Below are 23,955 nucleotides of genomic sequence, written 5' to 3'. Positions count from 1 at the left end.
GACTTGAGTCTAGCTCAGAAGATTTTGAGCCATCTGCTCATGGCCACTTCCTGTTTATATAAGAATGGACATTCTAGGTTAGACCAAAGGTCCATCTAGCCTAGTATCCTGTCATCTGGCCCCAGAAGGAATCAACAGAACAGGGAATCAAGTGATCCATCCCTTGTCATCCATTTCAGGGCTCTGACAAGCAGCGATTATGGACACCATCCTTGCCCACCCTAGTTAACAGCCATTGATGGACCTATCATCCATACATTTATCTTTTTTGAACCCGGTTCTAGTCTTGGCCTTCACAACATCTTCTGGCGAGGAGTTCCACAGACTGACTGACTGTTGTGTGAATAACTTCATTTTGTTTTCAATCTCCCTAGCAATTGCATTTGTTCAGTTCTTGTGTTAGGAGAAGGAGCAAACAACTCTTAATTCACTTTTTCCATACCCATCATGATTTTGTAGCCCTCTATCATATCCCCCCTTAAGTCATCTCTTTTCTAAGTTGAAACATCCTGTTTCCATAGGATTAAATTAATGTCTCATACAGAAGCAGTGCCACACTCCTAAACTTTTTTTTTTTTTTTTTTTGCTCTTTTCTGAACTTTTCCCAACAAGGTATCTTTGAGATAAGGGGATCACATCCGCACACAATATTCAAAATGTTGGCATACCATGGATTCATAGAAAGGCAATAATATCTTATTATCGATTCCATTCTTAATGATTCCCAACATTGTTTGCTTTTTTAACTGCTGCTGCACACAAGGTGGAAGTTTTCAAAGAACAATCCACAGTAACTCTGAGATCTCTCACTTGAGTGGTAACAGCTACGTTAGTCCCCATCAATGTACGTGAATAGCTGGGGTGTTTTCCACTATGCATTATTAGTAGATTTACCCAGTGTTGCTCTGGTGTGTACCTCAAGAAATGGTTGGTTGGAAACTAAGGAGGAGCAGCATTGGGGGGGGGGGCATGAAGGAGGGCACACCCTGGTCCCATGAGGAGCCACGTGGAGATAGGGAACCCCAGGCCTCAAGAGGAGCTGCAGGTGGGGGGCATCCCTAGGCCCTTGTGAGGAGTTGTGCTGGGGTCAGATCCCAAAGCCTGGGTGAATCGGCCTAGGAGGGAAGGGAAACCCCAGGCCCCATGAACAAGTGGGGGGGGGTGGAGGGAAGGAAGAAGGGGATGAAGGGACTTCCCTATGCTCTGGGTGAAGTGGTGAGAGGGGTGGAATCACTAGAGCCTGTAGGAGCCGCACAGCAAGGGGAGGAGAGGGTTGTGCCCTCCACATGGCTATGTGGAGATGGGGAGGAAGGGAGAATTCCTTACCCACAGAAGGTGGCCAGGGCTGGCAACATGCAGAGCTCATCCCCAGCTGGTCAGTCTCGTGCTGGTGCAGCTGCCCCCAGTGCCCACTGTGCAGTATCCTATCTTCACTCACTGCCCACAGTGGTGAGTATGAAGATCACACCCTCCCTTTCCATGTTGGGGGGAAAAGCCCCATTCCTGCCACTTCCCTTCTTCCTGGCACAACCAAATCCTGACCTTGCTTTAAATCAGTGTAAGAGGAAGCTGTCTACCAAAATTGGTGGCCCTAGCTTGTTACTGCTTAGGAGGCGTTCCTGCAGTCAGACATTCTAAATACACACGTGTGTGTGTGTGTGCACGCACATGGGCACACATACATATCCCTTTCTCCAGATAATTTATAAATGTTGAATAGGTTTACTCCCAATACAAATTCCTGGGGGACACCATCTCCAGTCTAAAAACTGACCACTTATTCCTACCCTTTGTTTCCTGTTTCTTAATCAGTTATCAATCCATGAAAGGACCTTCCCTCTTATCCCATGAGAATTTACTTTGCTTAAGAGCCTTTGGTGAGGGACCTTGTCAAAGGCTTTCTGGAAATTTAAGTACACTACATCCACTGGATCCCCCTTGTCCACATGCTTGTTGAGTGCTTCAAAGAAGTCTAGCAGATTGCGGAGACAGATTTTCCTTTACAAAAAGGATGTTGTTGACTCTTCTCCAACAAATTACATTTATCTTTGTGTCTGACAATTTTGTTCCTGGGTTTGCCCGGTATTGAAGTTAGAGTTACCAGTCTGTAATTGCCAGGACCACCTTGAGAGCCCTTTTTGAAAACTGATGTCACATTCGCTATCTCCCAATCATTTGATACAGAAGCTGATTTAAAGGATAGGTTACAAACCACACGTAGTAGTTCACATTTAAGTTTTCAGAACTTTTAGGTGAATGCCATCAGGTCCTGGTGACTTATTACCGTTTATGAATTTGTTCCAAAAAGACCACTAGTAATATTTCAATCTGGGACAATTCCTCAGATTTGTCACCTAAAAAGAATGACTTGGGTTTGGGAATATCCCTCGCATCCTCAACTGTGAAGACCAATGCTCAGAGTTAATTTAGTTTCTCTGCAATGGCTTTATAAACCCACTCTCTGCTCTTAAGTAAGTTGCTGCAAGCTATGATCACTCTTGAGGCTGGAAAGGATTTTCTCCATACCAGCAGACAAGTTAAAGCTGGCTGATTCTTTTTACCTTCTATGCAGTGAAACCTGGGGATTGAGTTTTGGGCAACTGGGAGGCTGGAATTCCCCCCCCCCCCCCCCCAAGAGATTACAGCTTGGATCTGTGTGAGGTGTTTATTTGTCATACGTCTGACGGTGCCCAGAGTAGGAGCTGGCTGATTTAGACTCCAGATCCTGAAGATAACCGGTAAGGGCATCTCCCCACAAGACAGTGCCCTGTGGGGGTGAGATCTCCCTCTCACCTCCTCAGCCCAGAAAGAGGAAGGATGGACCCAGAGACCCTCCTCATATAATGACTGGCTCCCCCTGTGTCGGAAGCCCCCAAAACTGGCAAAGAATCAATGCAGTGCAAGTGACTCTGCTGGCTAGCCCCACGCACGGAAACTTTTAATGTAACTTGACTAATAAAAAAAGCTTCAGAGGGGTAGCCAAGTTAGGCTGTAACTGGAAAAAAACTTAAACGAAGAGTCTTGCAGCATCTTAAAGACTAACAAAACATGTAGATAGATTCATGAGCTTTCTTGGGCACAGCCCACTTGTGCCCATGAAAACACGATACCATCTACATATTTGTTAGTCTTTAAGGTGATGCTAAACTATTTGTTGTTTTTTAAGTTTGACTAATAAAGTTGGTTAAAACACAAACCATGTGTCTTTGCCACCTTCCAAGGGATAAGCACACCAATGTGAATTGCTACCACAAAAAAGCTGCTCACAGATCAGCAAACACCGGCTTTCCCTAGTTCAGCCAGTGCTTGCATTTCATTAAATCTTCCCCGCCTTCCTGTGCCAAGCTCAAGGTGCTTAGAAATCAGGAGTGGCAGCACCCAGAGCATGAATTAACCAAGAAGTTGTTCTACTGTCATCTACCTTCCAACTGCACTGGTGAAACAGCTCTTCATCCTACTGCAGATTGAAGCTTTGCAGTTTGCCAGTTAAGATGCTCTAACAATGCAAGATGTTTCAACAAAGTATCTTGTCACTGAAAACCAGGGAACCTTGTAGAAAAAATGTATTTGGAATTGGTAACTGCCGTGAAACTGTTTACACGGACAAGCCCAGTCCAGTAAGCTTAGTTCATTGCACTGGAATTTGCTTCAGAGCAGAATTTCTTGCCTCCTACATTGCTGCTCTGGAAGGCGAGATTTTCCCATAACCTGCTTCCAACATCTACCACATTATTTGCTTTCAAGTTAACGTGCTATTAAGATGTGCCAGATGTGATGAGAGGGGTCTGCTGGACACAGGCTGAGCCAAGGCTCCCCAAATCTTCCCAGAGCACTACACCGCCTTTCACTAGAGTCCCAGTATATGCTAAAAGTGGATTGAGAGGCCCTGTATAAACTATGCCAGAGGCAAACAGTAGCTGTTTAAATAAATAAGCCACTCTGTAACCAAGTCTGTCCTGATTGATAAGCACATCTGTCAGTCCCCACCTGCTGTCTGCATTCCTGGCATTTTTCTCTGGCATTTTCCCTGATAGAAGAGAAACTGCTTATCAACTGCTGCAGAAGAGATTTAAGGGGCAAGAGCAGGCCCAGCTTTCAAAAAATTAAGCAATTCCAGGTCACAAATGTGCCAAACAAAGTTCCTTTCCAGCAGGCTGTAAGAGCTGCTGAAGTGGATTTATTCCAGGGGGCCTGTAAGCTCTTGAACAGCTGCTCATGTCCCTGCCAAGAAGTTACAATGAGAGTTTAAATGTAGCCCTCCCCCATTATTCTTTTCCCTGCTTACCTATTTAAAAATCCCTGCAGACAGGGCAGGGTGCTGTCTGGCCACTATCCAACTGCTGAGTCTGAACTCCATTTCTGCACTGTTTAACCACACCCTTGAGCAAAAGGGGCTAACTTGCCTCCTATGGAGGGTGTGAAGCAGGAAGGGGTTCAATGTGCCCAATTGCTGGGAGAGCAGGAGGGACAGCTGCACAGCAGACCAGCTCAACCAGTCAGCAGACACATTCTCTCCTCATCCCTCCTTCCAAAGACAGGCTAGTGTCTAGATGAAGCTGAGGCTTTGTCTACCCTTCTAAGATTAAAGCACAGGCGTGGCAGTGTGATCATGGTAGCAGTGCTGGGAGAGCAATACGATAGGCAGACCGCCTTCATGAGTGGAGTAGCTAACAGCACTGGGCCCTGTTTACACTGACACCTTCCAGCGCTGTCACTTGCTGCTCTCGGGAGGGGATGTTGTTCACACCCTGGGCTAGAATGTTACAGTGCAGCACCCTGCAGAGTAGACAAACTGAGTTTGGAGTTGCAGTTTAGATTCTTGACAAGAGGAGTCAGAAATTCATAGCATCTCAGCATTTGCATAGCTCCAGGCAGCTTGCTCTGAAGGGTGGAGGCCTTGAATAGCATACTCCCACCTACAGTACTGTAGCAAACAGCACCCAAGATTCCTGTGACAGAGCAGAGAAACAGCTCTTTTTTTCAGTTGGTTAACTGGGGATAATCTGTGGTCCTTTGCCCTTTGCTGCTCTGTGAAAGACCCACACAAAGACAAGGAAAACTAACAGACTGGGATTGAGTGTTTAGGAACAGGGACACAGAGGAAATTTAACTATTGACTCTAAAAAAAAAAATATACTGACTAGCTTTCAAATTGATGCCTTTAAAGATAATTGCTTGCTTAGACCAGATACTTTTTATACTTGCTTTCCTGTAAGGTGACATTAAGGCCTTGGCTACATTAGTCAACCCTAAGTTGACTCCAGCTACACTTAGGTGGATTTACTGCACTGTCTACACCGGCCTGCATCAACAGGAGATGCTCTCCCATCTACTTACCTTACTCCTCTTGTTCTGGAGGCATACTGGAGTCAACTGGCGAGGGCTCTGATGTCAATTTAATGGGTCTTCACTAGAGCTACTAAATCAACCTTCCCCTGCCTCCCCCCACACCACTGATCCCTAAGCTTAGACATGGCCTAACAAAGGCATCCGCTGAAGTGGGCTGGCAGTTGTGTTTTGGCCATGCAGATGCATGTTTCTCTTACTTGGAAGATGAGGAAACGGCAGCGCAAGGGAAGACGGTGCCTGCCAATCTTGCACCCTTGCCCAGAGGAACTCAGACCAGCAGCAGCTATACTAACTGCAGAAGCCAGATACAAAGGGCACACAGCCCATCTCATTAATTCCCAGCCTTGGATTCATTCTTGAGTCTGGAAAAAGCAGCTCAGGTCACAGCAGCTGGCTAACAAGCAGGCTTCCCCTACCTGCAGGGAACTGGTTCATTCACATCAAACCCGAGTCAGACCGAGTCTCAATACTACACACAAAACTTGTTCACAGAACAGCTTCCCCAGTCAGCCCTCAACCACACTTCCCCTGCGCACCCCATATGTTCCTTAGGGAGATGAAGTTACCTTGGAGAAGGGGGAGGCGGAAAGAACTCAGTCAGTTAGCAGAATCTGATTAGCTGGCTGATGTGAGACTGTTTGGTTTTATGGCTACTGGAGGAAATTTAATTAGGAACTTTCTATAAATTAACTATGCATAAAATGAGTGTGCTGTCTCAGTGGTCTGGCAGGTCAGGATGATGAGGCTGGGAATTGCCGGGAGAGCTCTCAGCAATTGCATTTAGGGAGCTAAGCTGATGAAAGAAAAGGGTAGGCCCTTTAGGACCAAATCTTTGGCAAGACAGAGGTCGGTGCTACCAGCCTCACCATGCAGCCTACGTTGGTCGCAGTCCATAGCAAACCAGCTGCCAGTTTGCACCTGAATAGCCCCAATATAGTCTAGATGTCTAAACAGTCACTATCACAAACACAACATCCAATGGCTTGAGGGGAGCCACAGACCTACTCATTGAGACCCCTGGAAGCGTTTATTCTGCCATGGCGGCAGAGGCATTAATTCCAGCTGTTCCAAACCACCATGAACTGGCTTTTTGCCTCAGGTTCTGGAGCCCCTACAGCAGGCCATGCTGTCCCCACTTGTTACTGGGTCTTGGCTCTTCAGAACAGGCATTTGGGACTCAGAGCTGTGGGAGGCCAATCGTGCATGGTGGGGAAGCAAGCAGTACTTCTGTTGTGCAGGATGAGTGCCTGCTGGCCCATGGGGGGAGGGAGAGAGGGGGCACACCTATGCCCAAGAAACAAACAGAAGTAGCAGCTCTGAGGGAGAAGCTGGCAGACATCTGAGGCGCAAGTGGCTGCCTACTTCCCTAGTCAGGCCTTTGGGCTGGGGGCTGTAGTAGAAGAAGGGCATGGCCTCTCCCACAGGAGCTGTGTTTACTTTACACCATAAGAGGTGAACTCCTCCAGCATCATCTCAGATGGTGAGGAGCTGGGGAAAGGACCCTTGGATCATTTGCTTCTGAGAGGGAGGACTTTGAACAGAGGCTTATATTACTCTACAGCAGAGGGAGACTGAGGAAGCAACTACACCTGACACCGGAAGGGGTCTTTCAGCATCTTCAGCCTGGAGCCCACCGGGAGATGCGTTAGTCAGCAGGACACCCTGCCCCTATCCCCTCAGGATCCACCACCGCAGGTCTGCAATTGGGTACTGGACTGGAGAAGGTGTTGCCCTACTGCAGCACTGTGGGTGGGCAAGAATAAAATGTGAGGCCTCAGTTTCTCTCCATTCAGGCCACAGTTTCTCTTTAGCAGCAGCGGTGCATTGGGCATATCATCACCCACACCAGCACAGGGCACCACTCTATTGGGGCACAGGAGGTTGGCTGTAGGGATGTGAGAGAGGAAGCTGACACTTCATAAATCCTGGCCTGAACTTCTATCTGCCTGAAGACAGGATGCTGTGGACGGGGGAGAGGAAGCCCTTAGCTTGCCTTCTTCCCATCAGAAGTTTGGGCTGGTGGCCCTGACTACTACTGCCCTAAAGAGTGACTGGCAGAGCTCAAAGCGACATGAGAACAGGAGTAACACTGCCGATTATCCTAACCCAGTCCATCTCCCACTGTTCCATTGTGACTCACCTGCCCACAAGAAACACCACATGCCTCATAGGCTGAGTAAGGAAAGACTTCAAAGAATCCCTGGACATAGATAGTAGCCAGGCTCAGATGCCTTGTGCACTAGTCGAGAATGCAAAGCTACAAACAGGGCTACATTTGTGAGCCAAGTACCTAAACTGGTGGACAGTTTCTCCTGCTGGCCATTGCAGCACACTGGGAATGCAGTGCTTGGAGTAAGTTCTGCTCTTTACTACAGGCATGCTACTATGTTCTTGCAACTGAATGCAGCTTAGCCTTAGGAATGTGGCTTCCCATAAGCACTTCATGCTACTTAAAAGTGAGGCTACTCACTTTGTGCAGTAACTGTTGTTCTTTGAGATGGGTGTCCCTGCGGGTGCACCACTCCAGGTATTTCGGCTCTTCTGTGCTTCTAATCAAAACTTTTTGGTAGCAGTATTCCCTGGGTGCCACCGTGCGCAGCCAACACTGCTCACGCCACAGCGAGCACGCCAATGCATGTGTGGCATCAATTATTGCCTCAGTTCCTTCTCTACTGCGGAAGACGTTACATCTTCGAAGCAGAGAGGAGGAGGGCAGGTAGTGGCGTGCCCACAGGGACACCCATCATGAAGAACAGTTACTACACAAGGTGAGTAACCTCACTTTTCTTCGAGTGTCATTCCTGCAGGCGTTCCACTCCAGGTGACTGCAGAGCAGTACCCATAGGTTCTAGGAAGGAGGGGCTTTGGGCCTTATCAGGAGTCCGCCAAGAAGACTGCCTTTCCAAATGAGATACCAGTCCCAGTGTCAGTCTCTGATGCATAATGTTTTGTGAAAGTATGCGTGGAAGCCCAAGCTGCTGCCCTACATATGTTTGCGACAGGTATATTATGTAGGAAGGCCATTGATGTGGCCGTTGCTCTTGCGGAGTGCACCCGAATGGGTATAGGTAATGCAACTCTACTGATTCTATAGCACTCACAAATACAATTCACAATCCATTTGGAGATTGTTTGCTTAGAAATGGCTTGTCCCTTAGATCGATCTGTTGATAGATACAAAGAGTCTATGTGATTGCCTAAAATGTCTTGTCCTGTCTAGGTAAAAGGCAATGGCTCATCTGATGTCCAATGAATGGAGCCTTGCCGAGCTGACATCCACATGCAGTTTCTGATAGAAGACTGGTAAGTATATAGGTTCACTGAGATGAAACCGTGAAACTATCTTTGGAAGAAACTTCGGATGTGTTCTTAGAATGACCTTGTCCTTGTAGAATGTCAAACAGTGGGCCGGCCAGGAAGGCGGCTAGCTTGCTGACCCTCCTGGTTGTCATAATCACTATCAGAAATGCCACTTTCATGGAAAGATGGGCTACAGAACAAGTTGCCATGGATTCAAATGGCAGGTGAATTAATGCATTCAGGACTAGGTTGAGGTCCCAGGGTAGGACTATTGCATTTATTGGTGTTAAGGCCTTTTGTGAATGTTTTGATGGTTGGATGAGAGAACAGAGTTTAACCATCTACGGGGTCATACTTGCTAGAGACAGCCACGAGGTGTACCCTGATCGAGGCGTTGGACAAGTTTTGGGCTTGTAGCAAGAGCAAGTATTCGAGGACTGTTTTGAGCGGTGTCGCGTGTGGCTGTAGTGCTCTATGGATTGCCCATCTGAAGAAACGCCGCCACTTGTGCAGTGCTTTGCTTATGACCATTAAGAATGATGGTTTTTACTTCTTTCGAGCAGGTAAATGACTATCCTGTTAACCCTGAAGAAGCCATGCAGCGAGATGTAGCTAGTGAGCCTTGGGATGCAGGACTTGGCCCTGGTCCTGGTCCACTATGTCTGAGTGTGGAGGAAGAGGAATTGGAAGAGCAACTGACATCTGAGACAGGTAAGGATACCGTGGCTGTCTGGGCCATGCAGGTTCTATCATGATCACCCTTGCACATTCTTACCTTATCTTATTGATAACCCTCCCTATGAGCGGGAGAGGTGGAAAGGTATACAATAGGCCCGTGGTCACCAACAGGTTGATCGCGAGACCTCGACCAGTTGATCGCGAGGCCTCCTGTCTGCCCCGCCCCTATTTCCCTCCCACCCCCGAGAAGCCCCACTACCTACCTCAAGTGAAAATGGAGGTAGTGTCGGCTTCCCGGGGACGGACAGAAGTCCTGAAGCTTAGCGCCACTTCCAGCGATTCCGGAAGTGCGCTAGCTGCTCTGCCGGGTGTACTGCGGGAGGGAGCATCGGCTCCCTTCACTGCACAGGAGGGGTGAGTCAGCCACGGGGGAAGTACGCATGTGGTCGGCCCCGGGGCAGGTGCGCACAGGGCTTCTCTGTGCCGGGGGGGAGTCAGCCCCAGGGCAGACACATGCTGGTTTCCCTCGGGGGAGGGGGGGAAGAATCCTGGGAGGAGACAGATGCAGGGGACTCTCTGCCTCCACTGGCACCCCACTCCCTGCTCCCCAGACCCCACTCTCCAGCCACAGAACTCTGTCCCCACTCTCCTGTCCTCAGCTACAGAATTCTGTCCCTATTCCCGAACTCTGTCCCCACTGGCACCCTGTCCCCAGCTGCAGAAACCTGTCCTCTGCCCTCCCAGCACCCTGTTCCCTCACCCCTTCCCCCAGCCACAGAACTCTGTCCCCACAAAATGTATAATTATAAGTGTTTCATTTTAGATTTAAATATCACGAATAAAAAACAGACCATTTATTTCATAACTATAAACACGTGATTTTAATTTTATATATCGCATAATTTAAAATAAACTGTTTATCAGAGTGTGTAAGTAAGAGCTGGGGATAGCAAGTGACAGACAGGAGGAGAATAGAGAGGGTGGGGCTTCAAGGAAGGGGCGGGGTGGTAGATCTTCACCTGTTCTGAGATTTAAAAAGTGATCTTGGGTGTAAAAAGGTTGGAGACCACTGCAATAGGCTGTGACGCCAGATGTTGATCATGGCATCGCCCATAGATTTGTCGCCCTGACTGGCTCTGGAATAGTACTTCGGGCATTTGGAGTTGAGCGATGTTGCGAATAAGTCTATTCTTTGCTATTAAGATATCCTCTTCAATGTTCACTCTGTAGGTTGCTTTGTCTTCATCTTGTAATTTATCAATAAAATATTTCATTTTTCAAAATGGTTGTAGGTATATTTTGCAAGGAGCACAGTGTAATTCACAATTCTCCTGAGAAGGGATGCAGGCAAATATGACTTACTACTGAGGAGGTCCAATCTCTTCCAATTTTTGTCATTGGGGGTTAAACTGAATGTTGATGGTTTCCTCATTATTTGCAGCATCAACTACTAAGGAATTTGGGGCAGGGTGTGAAAAAAGGAACTCAGCCTCTTTTGCAGGTACATAATATTTTCTATCCACCACCTTGGATGTGGGATAGAAGCTGGAGTTTGCTACAGGATCGTAGCAGGGTCAAGGATAGCTTCATTAAATGGCAGAGCTATCTTGCCTGAAGGGAAGGACTGAAGAATATCAATTTATGCGGTACCTCTGGGACCTCAGCCAGAGAGATGTCCAGTGATTCTGAAACTCTCTTATATAGCTTGTGAAATGATCTAAAGCAGGAGTACTCAACATGCGGCCCGTGGCCCATTTGTTTGTGTCCCGTGGTGTACTTTGGGTTTACACGGCGCTCAACATGTGCTCCAGGGGAGGGATCTTTTGAAAATGGCCTCCACTGAGAACATGCTCCACAACGGCAAGGCATCTCCCAGGCGGGGTGAGCACTGAAAGACGCAAGAGGACAGGCTGGCTAGAAGAGATGGGTACAGGGTGTCAGGGAGCCCCGAGGCATTGTGGGAAGTGCTGGCTGCTTAGCCTTGTGGTCAGAGCCTGAGAGGTGCAGACTGGCTCACACAGGCAACGTTTGAGTCTGGCGCCACAGCTTAAGGCTTAATCTTTGTATTTATGCCCCTCAGTGTGAAAGAAGCTGTTTGCATATACATGCAACCACACTTAAGCTGTAGCCCTTGGCATGTACGGAGAGTATCACTGTGGCCCCCAGAGCTTCCAAAATTGAGTAGCCCTGATCTAAAGTCATCACCCATAGTAGGTGGGGGCATCATAATGGACTCGTCAAGGGAGGATGATGAAATGTGAGATGGGGACATCGTCTCATCATGTTGGGTCTCGTCCATGTCCTCCTGTGTCATCTCAGATGCAAGTAGTGGAGGGATCTGAGGAGCCACTTGATGTGATTGTGGTTTCAGCATTGCAGGGGGTGGTATTTGAGTGCCGACTGTGGCCCACAGGTCCCATCCCTGCCATGGCTGTGGAAGTGGAATAGGAGGAAGCCAAGGAAAGGGTTTTCACACTTGTGTTTGGGCAACCTGCTGTTGTACCTGTACCATTGGTTTAGGAGAGGAGTGGTGTGAAGAAAATGGTATCTCTTGCTCATCCTCACTGTCATTGGAAAAACGCAGTACCGGGCTTGAAGGAGTAGCTAACCTACTGGGTCCCTATGATAATGCTGTTGCATCGGTTCCAAACAGCAGTATGCCTGGTACCAAGGTTACCGCTAGGTCCCGCTGCGTTGTGAACGATTTTGGCAGTAAGAATTCTGGTACCGATAATGCAGAAAGCTGGATGCACTGTGGTACCTATCAGGCCCCCGTGTACCTTAGATGTCGACTGTACCGGGGACTCTCGGTATGGAGAGTCGGTACCGAATGGTGGAAGTGGCCACAGTTGGACCAGGTCACCCTTTTGCCATAAGCTAGGATGGCGTCATGGGTGCCGTTTTCATTGTTACCAATGCCTAGCCTAGGGCTGTCAAGTGATAAAATTAATTGCAATTAATACATTTAATCACAATTAATCGGGTGCACTGCCTCTTTGAAATGCTGCGGCAGCGTTTCAAAGGGGCAGCACTGCAGAAGTCCCTGGATCAGCTGGAGTCCTCAGCTGACCACAGGCTCAGTGCAGCTGCTCCTTGGAAACGGACAGCATCAAGGGAACCTGGGGTCAACTGGAGTCCCCAGCTAACCCCAGGGCTCTTTGCAGCACTGCCCCTTTGAGGCACATTAGGAGCTGAGGATAGCTGGAGTTCCCAGCTGATCCCTGGCTCTGCATGCACTGCCCCTTTGAAGTGCAGGAGCGGCACTTCAAAGGCACAGCACTGCAAGGAGCCCAGGGTCAGCTGGGGACTCCAGCTGATCCCAGGCTCCTAATGCGCTGCCCCTTTGAAGTGCCGCTCCCGCACTTCAAAAAGGCAGCACAACATTACCGCCTGCAATTAACGGGTTAAAAAGTTAACCCGTTAATACTTCCCTGCATTAATCGCAGGCATTAACGCACATCAATTGACAGCCCTATTTTAACTACTTAACACTAAAGTAATAGCTAACAATTAACTATATCTATGAACTGCCTAAGCTATCATGGATCGCTGCTCTGTTCTGACTGAACCAGGAGTGAGAGAGAGAAATGAGGTGACAGTTGACGCCACGCATGCATTGGCACGCTCGCTGCAGCGCGAACAGTGCCACATGTGCGTGTCGGCACCTGGGGAGTACTGCTGCCAACAAGTTCAGATTAGAGGCACAGGAGTGCTGAAACACCTGTAGGGGAGCGCCTACAGCGACACTCCTCGAAATAGTAGTAGTAATATTTACAATTGAAGCTAAACTTCCTTCATCCAAAACAGCAGGTTTATTTGGAGCCCACCATCCATTAACAGATTAAAATGTAACAAACACTTGGAGCCTGGTAGCCTTACTCATTTCTGAAGACAAGACTCCTGAATAAACTGCACATAGAATTAACCAAGCTGAAACACTTCCACTCCTGCAGTGGTCTCCAGCAAGTCTAAATGGTACACGAATCAAAGTTTAGATTCTCTCTAGATGTAGAGCGCTGCAGCAGTAGAGCTGTGCCCATGCCACTGCAGAGCATCTGCTGAAGCCAAGAGCTGTCCCACCAGCCTAAAAACTCACTTCAAGATGTGGCAGAGGCTATGTCAGCAGGAGACTAGTGGCACTGCCAAGGGCTGCTAACATAGGCTGCAGGGTGGAGACAGCTTTAGTCTGCTCACATCTCATTCCTTCCACGAAGAAGTGTTCTGCACAGCCCTAATGCAAGATGAGCCATCAACCCCAACTAACCACCATGCAATTTAAACTAAGCTCCATGGGACAGGCACCATCAGGACTCTATATTTGTCAAGTGCCTAGGTACAGTGACCTCCTTACCCTATCAGTCCCCTAGCACTACTGCAATACAAACAGCAGATCTAGAGTTGTCAGGATCAGAGTGTTCAAAGGGAATTTGAAGAGCATGCGACAGAGGAAGTCTAAACCTTCCATTTGCAAGACACCAATTGTCAGGCCAACACACAAGGAAAACCCCAACCAGTGATGTCCAAAAGCAATACCCAGGAGATCTGCTTCCAAGTCCTCTCAACTTAGCCAAGCAGCAGGGTGAAATTGACCTGATAATTTCAAGCAGCCTACAGGGTTCTCAATAGCAGCCGTTAAATGGATTAACTCTGTTATGCCCTCGCCTGCTGTTTGGCAAAGCTCTGAGCTGCAGCAGAGACACTAAAATGCACAGAGACTCAGAGACAGCACTACGTCGTGGGTATACACTTGGACATGTTTCTTTGCAACTACAACTGGGAGCTAGAAAAGCAAAATGTAGCCAACCTCCCCCGCCTTCCCTATGCACTAAGAAAGGGTCTTACCTGCCACTGGCAAGTGGATTTCAAGTAGGGATGTCAGCGTGTACACGATTCACCAATAAGCCTGCACTTATCGGTTAATCCTATCAACTACATGCAACCCCACTATGCAGCAAGGGTGGGATTGGGGGCAGGAGCCAACTCCCCATGACCATTGATCCCTCCGATAGAAGCAACAGCATGGAGGGCGAGAGGGGCAGGCGGGAGCCGGTACACGCGGGAAGCTGGCTTTCAAGATGGATGCCCGCACATATTAGCTCCAGCCGAGCCGCTTGCCCCCTCTTCCCAATGCGGGGTGGGGGGAGCAGACAGAAGCTGCTCCGAAGAATACCAGTGCAGCCGCTGCCTGCAAGGAGCTTAGCTCTCCCCCGCCGACAGAGGCAACAGTGTGGACTGGCAGAGGGATCTCTGGGAGTGGGGCTGGAAGCACACTGGCTGCCAGCCCTGCCCCTGGGGACTATTAAGAGTTGATGCGATTACACAATTATTAAATTAATCAATATCTAACTGTAGTTTTAAGTCCTGTTGCAGTCCCTTCTCCACAAGGAGGAAGAGGTCATGTAAGTGCATATACACAGAACATAACTGACATCAAGACCAGCTGCCTGGTAGAGGGGCCCTTACGAGCCATGAACATGAGAATGCTACACAACACAGAAGAATGCAAAGGGTCACTTAACTACTGATCCCTCCAGCAAGGAGACTCTGCTACAGCAGAACAACACAGTACCTCAGCTTCCATGAGTGACAAACCATTTCCTTCTGATTCCCAGTGGTTTTAGAAATATATTTAGCATTCTGTTGGAACAGTAGCAGGAGAATATAAAAACCTCACACTGGCCTGAGTGACTCCAGAGGCTAAAATAAACATACCAAGCCATATTTGTGATAACGTAAAAATAGTTTGGTTTTCCTCACTTCCCAGGGCCTCTGCTTTGCAGACAAAAGCTTCATAAGATAGCTATAAAAATACAGGCAGTCCCCGGGTTACATGGATCCGACTTACAAACGGGGTGAGGCAACCCCGCACTAGCTGCTTCCCCCCAGCAGACCAGGGAGACGGAAGCTAGCGCCCCCCCAGCAGACCAGGGAGACGCGGAGTGGCTTTTCTCAGCAGAGACCTCAGCTTGAGAATAAAGGACTGAGGGAAGTGAGATGTGGGAGAATAAAACTGAGCTCTGGAGAAATGTTTGGCTAGAGTTTCCCCTACAATATGTACCAGTTCTGACTTACATACAAATTCAACTTAACAACAAACCTACAGTCCCTATCTTGTACGTAACCCGGGGACTGCCTGTACCTAAACCACAACAGAAACCGGGGGAGAGTTTTGGTTGGAGAACTGCTAGTTTTTCTAGGAACTGCCAAGCCCACCTAAGGGTATGTCTACACAGCTCACAGAAGGGAGCCTCCCAGTCTGGGTTGGTCACTTTAGCTAGCATGCCCACACACTTGCTCTAACAATAGCTGTGCAGACAGCTCTTTAAAGTTGCAGGTGGGGCTGGAGCTTGGACGCTGAAGACCACTACATGCAATGGCTTTAGAGCCAGTCTGTTGACCCAGGCCAGGAAGCTTGCTTCTATGAGCTTTAGAGACCTAAACCAAGTCCGGACGCTGGAGTTTTCACCGCCATATCCCCCCTCTGAGCAAAGGGCCAGGCACTGTCACACTCCTTAAACCAGGGTGGTTTTATTTAAATCATAGCAATTCAGATGTATTTTAATCATGACTTAAATAAGCAAGCAGGAAACCTTGATTTAAAATCACTGATATTAATCATGTTTTGCATTTGTACTTTAGTTATTTTCTTAAAGAAAGGCTGATTCTCTTTGGTTGATAATCATTAAGATGTTGATTTGCCACTAAATATAGCTTTTGCACTAATTTCAGTGCTTCTTTTTGCTAACCAGGAAAATACAACTATGCACACATCTCCCAATTTACATTACAGCAGATTCTTGGTTTTTTACATTTCGTATTATGTTAAAAATGGTGAATGATGCATTTATTTTCTGAGATTCATTTACTTGTGATTTGTATCAACTATTTGGATGGAAATTCAAATTCAATTATAAATGCACAAACCAGCTTTTGTTTTATAAATTAAAACTACCTTACATGGATTGGATACTTAAAAAACCCTCTCAAAATATGTTTTGCATTTAAAAACTAGGGATGTGAACAACTAGTCGATCAGTCACTTCCCCCCCTGGCTGCCTCTATTAGAAAGAGGCAACGGGGGGCGGGGGAGAGAGGGTGCCTCAAAGTGACAGCGTCATGTGGAGCCCAGGGTTATTGGGTGACTCTGACTGACCCTGGGCTCCATGAGGTGCTGCTGCTTTGAAATGCTGTGGGGAGCACGGACCCGGCAAGGGACTGCTTGAGTCCCCCCACTGGCCACGTGCTCCCCACAGCGCTTTTGCCTTTGAAGTGTAGCCCCAGGGCTGTTGCTACACTTCAAAGGCAGCAGCGCCCTCACTGACTAATCGAATAGTTAGTGCAAATTGCATTGACTATTCGATTAAAGAAATAATCAAAATGTTTCATCCCTATTTGAAACTGCCTGATTTATTAAACAGAGTAAGCATTATTGTATTTAATAACTGAATTGATTATTTCTGGTCACCATGTCTACCCTTCAATATTTTAGATGAGATCTCATCCTCTCAAATCAAGTTTTAAGCATGGCTTGAAAGAGGAAAGCATGCACTCTTGCTTTTTCAACCTTCAATTGCTTTTTCTTGGATACACTGAAATGAAGAAAATATTTTCTTTGCATTTGCAAGGAGTGCTGTCAAAAGTTGGTTTAGCACTGTCAGTGCAAAAGGTGGGAGCCCACAAATACCTTAAATATACCTTGCCAGTACAGGCAATGGTTACAAAAACTTCCCCCAGAATCACAAATGCACAGACTTGCGGGATGGGGTCGTTGCCACCATCAGGTGATTTTTATCCCTAAAACCGGGGGCAAGCACTTGAATTCTCCCACAGTGGTACCCCAAGCTCTTCTGCCACAAGAGAGCTTGAAAAAAGACAAAAAAGCTGAAGTCTCTGGTAGCTGACCTCTCAATCGGAGGCATGCAGACACACACACACAGACCTTCTGTACCTTCCAAAACTCAAGAATCAAATCATCACCTTAAAGTGATTTTTATTACACAACAAAAGATATACTTGATAAAGCATACTTGGTTGCTAGATGTGACAGAGCAACTAAGGAAAAATTAAAACAGAGAAAATCTCTGGGAACAATGCTTAGATGGGAAATGGGGAGGAAAGGCATAGATCACACAGAGCAGTTCAAAACAAACCACAAAATAAAGAAAATACCCAGATCGTTTTCCCTTTACTTACTTCCAATCTTTTCTTGGTTCAGTCCACTTCCACGCCCCAAGTTCCTTGGAGGCCTGGTAGTCCTGCCTAGGTTTAAATTAGGGATGTTAAATTTTGATTAATCAAATAGTTGATGGAATTTCCATTGACTATTCGATTAGTCGATAAGAACTTCCGCATTCCGCCTCTGAAATGTACAAGAGCCCAAGCGGGGGCTCTTGTGCATTTCAAAGTCGAAACGCAACGTGGAGCCCAGGGCCAGCGGGGAGTCCCGCTGACCCTGGGCTCCCTGCTGCACTTTTTTAAATGCACAAGAGCTTCAGCTGGGGACTCTTGTACATTTCAAAGTTTGGCTGCTGCTGTGCCCCTCCCATGAAGCTGGAGGGAACCCGCTCCCTCCAGCACCCTTCTGCCTGCTGCCTCTGTGATAGAGGCTGCAAGGGAGGGAAACGACTAGTCAACTAGTGTGTTGACTATCCGATAGGATTTTGCTTACCCGATAGTTGACTAGTCAATTAGTTGCTTACATCACTAGTTTAAATCAGTCTGTGTCTCAACTCCTGGTTTAACTCTCCCACACAAAGAAAGCAGCCAAGGTGTGTGTGTGTGTGTGTGTGTGTGTGTGTGTGTGTGTGTGTGTGTGTGTGTGTGTGTGTGTGTGTGTGTGTGTGTGTGTGTGTGTGTGTGTGTGTGTGTGTGTGTGTGTGTGTGTGTGTGTGTGTGTGTGTGTGTATCTATCCCCCCCCCCCAGCCAACTCCCTTGCTAGCTACCCGAGTTTAACCCCTTAGTCACTGAGTGCTGGTCAGCATTCCTCCTATCCATTACAAGCATTTAAACTCCAATTCCAAGGTTAGCTAAAACAGTGTTTCTCAACCTTTTTATATAAAGTACCCCCAGTACCTACAGTTTTCAGACACACAAAATTTTTTCTACCATTGCAATACATTTGTTTAAACAACTTAATCGTAGCCAGGTGGGCGATGAAATTTTTGGGTGTAAACAGTACAAAAATAATAAAGTGCTGTAAAACTTAAAACAAATTCAGTTTTCCCCAAATTCAGTTGTGTTGAGGTACCCCCCCGACTTCTCTCGAGAACCCCTAAGGGTACTCGTTCCACTGGTTGAGAAACACTAAGCTAGAAGACTTCCACCAGGTCAGGGGTTTGACTCTTTTAAACTTGGTTAGCAAAGAAGTTATTTTTAAATTAATTTAAATGTACGATTATACTAAGTTTAGGCTTTCCCACAGGCTGCTCAATTTCAAATTTAATTTTAAGTTTATTTTTAAAATACTTGTATTTATTTTAAATAAAAAATAATTTAATCGCTACCCACCCTGCCATATATTAGAAGCAATGCAGTTTCTGTTTACGTCAAGTTAGAAGTAAGTTTGAAATTCTTATATATCTGGATAGTTTTCAGAACTAACACACTCACCCCAAAACGTATGTAATGATACTAGGAGGCTGTGCCCCTTGCTTGTTGTGCTCGCCAACCCCCGTTTCATCAGGGGTAGGCAACCCTGGCTCTCCCACCTGGTAACCAGGGAGGGTCCCTTCTTCCTCCCCCACCATAAGCCAGGCCCCCTTCTCCCTTCCCCCTTGCCATCCCAGGCCCTCTCTCTCCCTGCCAACCCTAACTCCCCCTCATCACCGACCGCAGCATGCACCAGGCCCAGCTCTAACCCCCAGCGGCTGGGGAGTGCAGGGGTGCCTGCCCATGCTACGTGAGGCACAGGTAGTGCGGTGTACATGTGCCGCTCCAGGGCACTGCAGCCTGCTGATGTGGGAAAAGCAGCAGCACAGAGGGCCGCTGTTCTGACCTCTCTCCCGTGCGGTCCCACCTGTGCTGCTCACTGACCCATCCCTACCCCCAGAGCCCAAGGCCACCCATTCGCCCACCGGGAGCGGAAGGGGAGGAACAGAAAGGTCGATATGACAACTCCCCCAGGCAGCTCAATCCATGCCTTTTACCGGGACAAAATATTTTCTATCCGCACTACGTTTGGTTGGGGGGGGATAGATGCTGGAGTTTGCCAAAGCATATCCAATGGTTCCAAGATAGCTTCACTGATTGGTAACGCTCTTTGAGGATGCCGTCGGTTGCAGTATACTGAGTTATTTTCAGGGCTTGACAAACTGCAGTGAGAGCTACTCACCAGCCCCGCACAGCGCATGCAGCAGACTGGCACTGCGCATGCGCGCAGAGCTGGTGAATGAGGCGCACAGAGCGACCGGCTGAAATCTACTTGCCACGGGCGAGTAGAAACAGCGGTTTGTCGAGCCCTGGTCATTTGTATTGTTTGTCCTGAACCTCTTGGAGTGTAATGTCCTGCGATTGAGCCACTTGTTTAAATAGTTCTTAGAATTTTTTTAGGTCATCTGCTGGAGGAGAGGGTGATACCTGGAAAACTGCCTCATCTAATTTAGTTGATCCACGAGCGTGAGAAGAGCTTTCAGAGTCAGAGCGATGCAAGTTGTTATTGTCATTTACTGAATCAGCTTGTGTTACTCCTGAGGGCGGGTGAGATGGTGAAGAATGCATCGATGTAGCCGGGGAGCGTGTAGGTGTGTTGTGGCATAGCAGGTGGTGTGTCTCTTGAGTGGTAGATATGGCAGAAGTGCGGTTGATACCCATGGCATGGCTCCCAAGGAGGCCACTGAGGCTGAAAGTGTTATGGAGGACACAGCCACGGCTGGTTAAGCCAGGGAGTTGTGGTGGCTGTTGAAGAGAATGATCTCGAAATGAACGCCAGGAAGCCATTGATCCCAATGGGGATGAATGGAAAGATGAGAATCTACTCCACTGCCCACTACCTAGGTTAGGTCGTGGTGACAGCAGTATAGGAGAGTGGGGAGCCCTTTCTGCCATTTGCCAGTAGAGGCTAGCATAAGGTGAAACTGGGGAGCATGGTAAACAGGTTCCTCGTATCAACAATGTACCCAGCAGAGGGGATTTTTGGAAATGGCACAGCTTTGACGCTTTCTTGTGCTCTAGCGCCAGGGCGCGTTTGGGTTCTGACAGCCTAGGGGTGGCTTGTTCAGGCAGTGCTGAGGCACCTGTGGGAGCCGGAAGTGGCAAGCAAGGCTTTGTCAGCACCACTGAATTAGTGGCACCAGTAGGTACCGAGCACTTAGGCTCTGACTCAGCCGTCCTGGCTGATGTAGCCATGCGTTTCTCCGCAGTGCTGGAGACTAACAGCACTGGGGAATGGAACGCTTGGGGCAGCACAGGCAGCGATCGTGCCGGGGAAGCCCACAACACTTGTGAGCCAGCCCTGTCTTTGGGCTTCTGTTGCCCCCATGTCGTCTGGGACTTATCCCCCGATGGCTGGAGGGATTTCTCCCAAAGGAGGTTTTTGAGCCACATTTCACAGTATTTTCTGGCTCTCACTGACAAATTTGGACAACGCAGACACTCGTGTGCTCATGAGTTTCTCCCAGACATTTCATGCACGATGCATGTCCATCTAAAACTGGCACTGAATCCCAGCAAAAGTCACATTTCACATGATGAGAAAAGGAAAAAGCCACGGCAGCATTTTTTTTCCCTTTTAAACTGAAGGAATCATTGAAAACTGTTATGAACTGACTAAACTTATGAACTATTTCTAAACTAACTATACTTTTTGTTTGTTTCCTGTCAGAAAAGGAGAGCACTGCTATGACTCCATCTTCAGCGAAGGACGGTAGAAAAGGAACTCAGAGCGTGCAGCTATGGTGCAAGGGGCACTGCTAGGCAAAAATTTCCAATCAGCGGCATGAGGACGCACCAAGACCTGAGTGGAGCACCCACAAAGACACCATTCAAGAGAGAAAATCTGTACCCTCTTCTCACAACTTGCTTCCCTTCCATGGAGATAGCCTAGAACAGTGGTCTCCAACCTTTTTAAGCACAAGATCACTTTTTGAATTTAAATGCAATCCAAGATCTACCTCAAATATAAATACCCTTGCCCCACCTCCTTCCCGCCCCTTCTCCAAGGCCCCTGCTCACGCCATCCTCACTCACTTTCATCAGGCTGGGGCAGAGGGTTGGGGTGCAGGCTCAGTTTCTTGGATTAAGGGAATTGGAATATGAGAGGGGTTGAGCTGCTCTTGGGGCAGACAGTTGGACGTAGGAGGGGGTTCTAGGTGCAGGCTCTGGGAAGGTGTTTGGATGCAGGAGTGCTTGGGGCTACAGCAGGGGGTTCATGACTGGGGTAGGAGTTTGGGATGCGGGATCCATTTGGGCACTGCTGGTGGCTCCTGAGTGGTGGTGCAGTGGGGCTAAGGCAGGCTCACCCCTGCCCTGGCCTTGGACCACTCCCTAAAGCAGCCAGTGAATTCTATCCTAAGTCCTGTTGTGCACCCTCTCTGCTCTGTGGAGAGAGGATACAGAGTGGGAGGGGACCCTCCTCCCCCTCCCCTGCCCTGCAGCTCCAAGGCAAAGGGCAGGAGATGAGCAGCAATGGGGAGGAAGGGCCAGTATTTGACAGCCTCTTGGCCAAACCAGTCAGGATCACCTGTCAGAGGCTCCAAGATCTACAAGTAGATCCCGATCCACTGGTTGGTGACCCCTGTCCTAGAACACTCTGCCTAGCAGCAAGTATTAGACCTGCGACTGCCATCAGCACAAGCCCTACAGTACTCAACATTTGGGCCTTCCTAGAAGCTCCATAGAGGAGGGGTTGCAGGAAGGATGTTCCACCCAGCTAGGGAAGCCCTGCAGCAACATGCCGAGAATGTACTCCCAAAGGGGGAAGGAAATTAACCCAACAGTTCCCAAGACTCAAAGGTGTTGGTTCAGCTTTCATTGCCACACCGTCTGGAAAAGGAAGAGTTAAAGCACTGCCCTCGTTTCTATCAGCAAAATCGGAACAGACACGGGATGCAGACACAAAATGGACAGTAAAAAAAAAAAAGAGCCATTCCCAATTCCAGAAGGCTAGACACAGACATCCAAACACTCTTGCCACTTATCCACATAGGCAACTGCTGTTGGGCCACAGGGACATTATATAGCAGGGACCGAGGGGCCAGAGGGCACGTTTGAAACACTGTCAAAGCTATTCCAGAGTCAGCCCAGCAACTCATGGTGAAAGACAAAGGAAGGGCATATGAAAGGAGTCTGAGGGGCAGCCATGTTAGTCTGACTCCAAAAATGAGTAACCCTGTGGTATGACCTTAGAGACTAACCAAAATATATAGACTCATGAGCTTTCCTGGGTAAAACCCACTTCACCAGGGTTACCCACAAAAGCGAATGATTCTATATACTTTGGTTAGTCTCTAAGGTGCCCATGACTGCTCATTTTTGAAGGGTGTGTGGTTAGCGACATACCTAAACCAGTCCACAAAGCACCTCACAAAGCCCTTTTAAATGTCAGCTGCCTGCTTTCCAGTGTCCCTGCTGTGTCCACCTGACAACTGCCTCTGGAGTTCTAACTGGCTCACTCGCTTAAAACAAACAGCAGTCAGACTGGCAATGCCATGATCTAAATGCGCCCACTGGGAGAGGTTATTAGTAAAAAGTGACATGGTTCCATTCATCTATTATACTGATACAACTAACTTGCCAGAGCCATGCTGGCTTATGTGGCACCATAAACTCCTTCCACAAAGCATCCATCAAGCACTCCCCCCCCAGGAGCAGAAATGAATGCGAACACCTGACCAATCACTGAACTTTAAAGCCCCCCCCCACACACACACACCAGAAAACCCACTCAAGAAGGCACTCATACTGGCCCAGAGCATGTCTCTCAGTAAGGTCTAAGTAACTCAGAAGGTCAGGCAACTTAACTAGAGCACGCACTGTAGAACTACTATGACAAACTATGCAGCAGAGAGCAAGCCCACTTAAGAACAGATTAGGACAAACATCAGGGATAACCTAGATGGTGCTTGGTCCTGCCGTGAAGACCGGCAACTGGACTTGACCTCTCGAGGTCCCTTCCAATTCTAGTGTTCTAGGATTCTATGCTGGGAAACACTAGCTAACCACTGGGTATGCCACCATTCAGCCTAGCAAGCCCAACTGTACAGCTACCTGCCACATGGAGAATTTACTTTGTCAGCTGCCACCACCGTAGCAGACAGCACCATCACAGCAAGAGCTGCTCTGGCTCTGACAAAGCTTCTGGCAGCTCAAAATAGTTCAAAAAGCAGACTGTCACCACCGGAATGACAAGTTGCCAAATCAAGAACAGTAAAAAAGGGTTTGATACACAAATCAATGTGTCAAAAAGCTCACATCAGCACAAAAGCAAGCAACTGTATAGCACCTCAGGGATGGTGATCTGCTTTCATCTAGACCATAGTTGGATGTGAATCAACCAACACCAAGGCATTCCAAACAAGCAATAATTGTGACAAAGGGCATGCTTTGATCCTATCTCAGCCTGCAGGAGTTAAGGATGTAACCGAGTAGACTACCCACCCAATAAGCCTAATTGGGTAGTTGAGTACTCTACT

The 23,955-nt window shown here is 47.9% G+C and overlaps 1 protein-coding gene across 4 annotated transcripts in view; it reads right to left on the bottom strand.

Annotated features, from left to right (window-relative positions):
• The window catches only part of DAG1 (dystroglycan 1), an 83,718-nt gene that overhangs the window by 39,519 nt on the left and 20,244 nt on the right, over nucleotides 1-23,955 (bottom strand). Inside the window, exon 1 of one of the 4 annotated variants that reach the window (XM_014572334.3) lies at nucleotides 17,521-17,586. The exons of the other annotated variants lie outside the window; for them this stretch is intronic. The gene's annotated coding sequence lies outside the window, so the exon portion shown is untranslated. Of the gene's footprint in view, nucleotides 1-17,520; nucleotides 17,587-23,955 lie in introns of those variants that run through there. 4 annotated transcript variants of the gene reach the window in all.

This window comes from Pelodiscus sinensis, chromosome 11 (genome assembly GCF_049634645.1).
Source record: "Pelodiscus sinensis isolate JC-2024 chromosome 11, ASM4963464v1, whole genome shotgun sequence".
NCBI classification, from domain to species: Eukaryota; Metazoa; Chordata; order Testudines; family Trionychidae; genus Pelodiscus; species Pelodiscus sinensis.
This window is presented reverse-complemented; position numbering and strand designations above follow the sequence as displayed.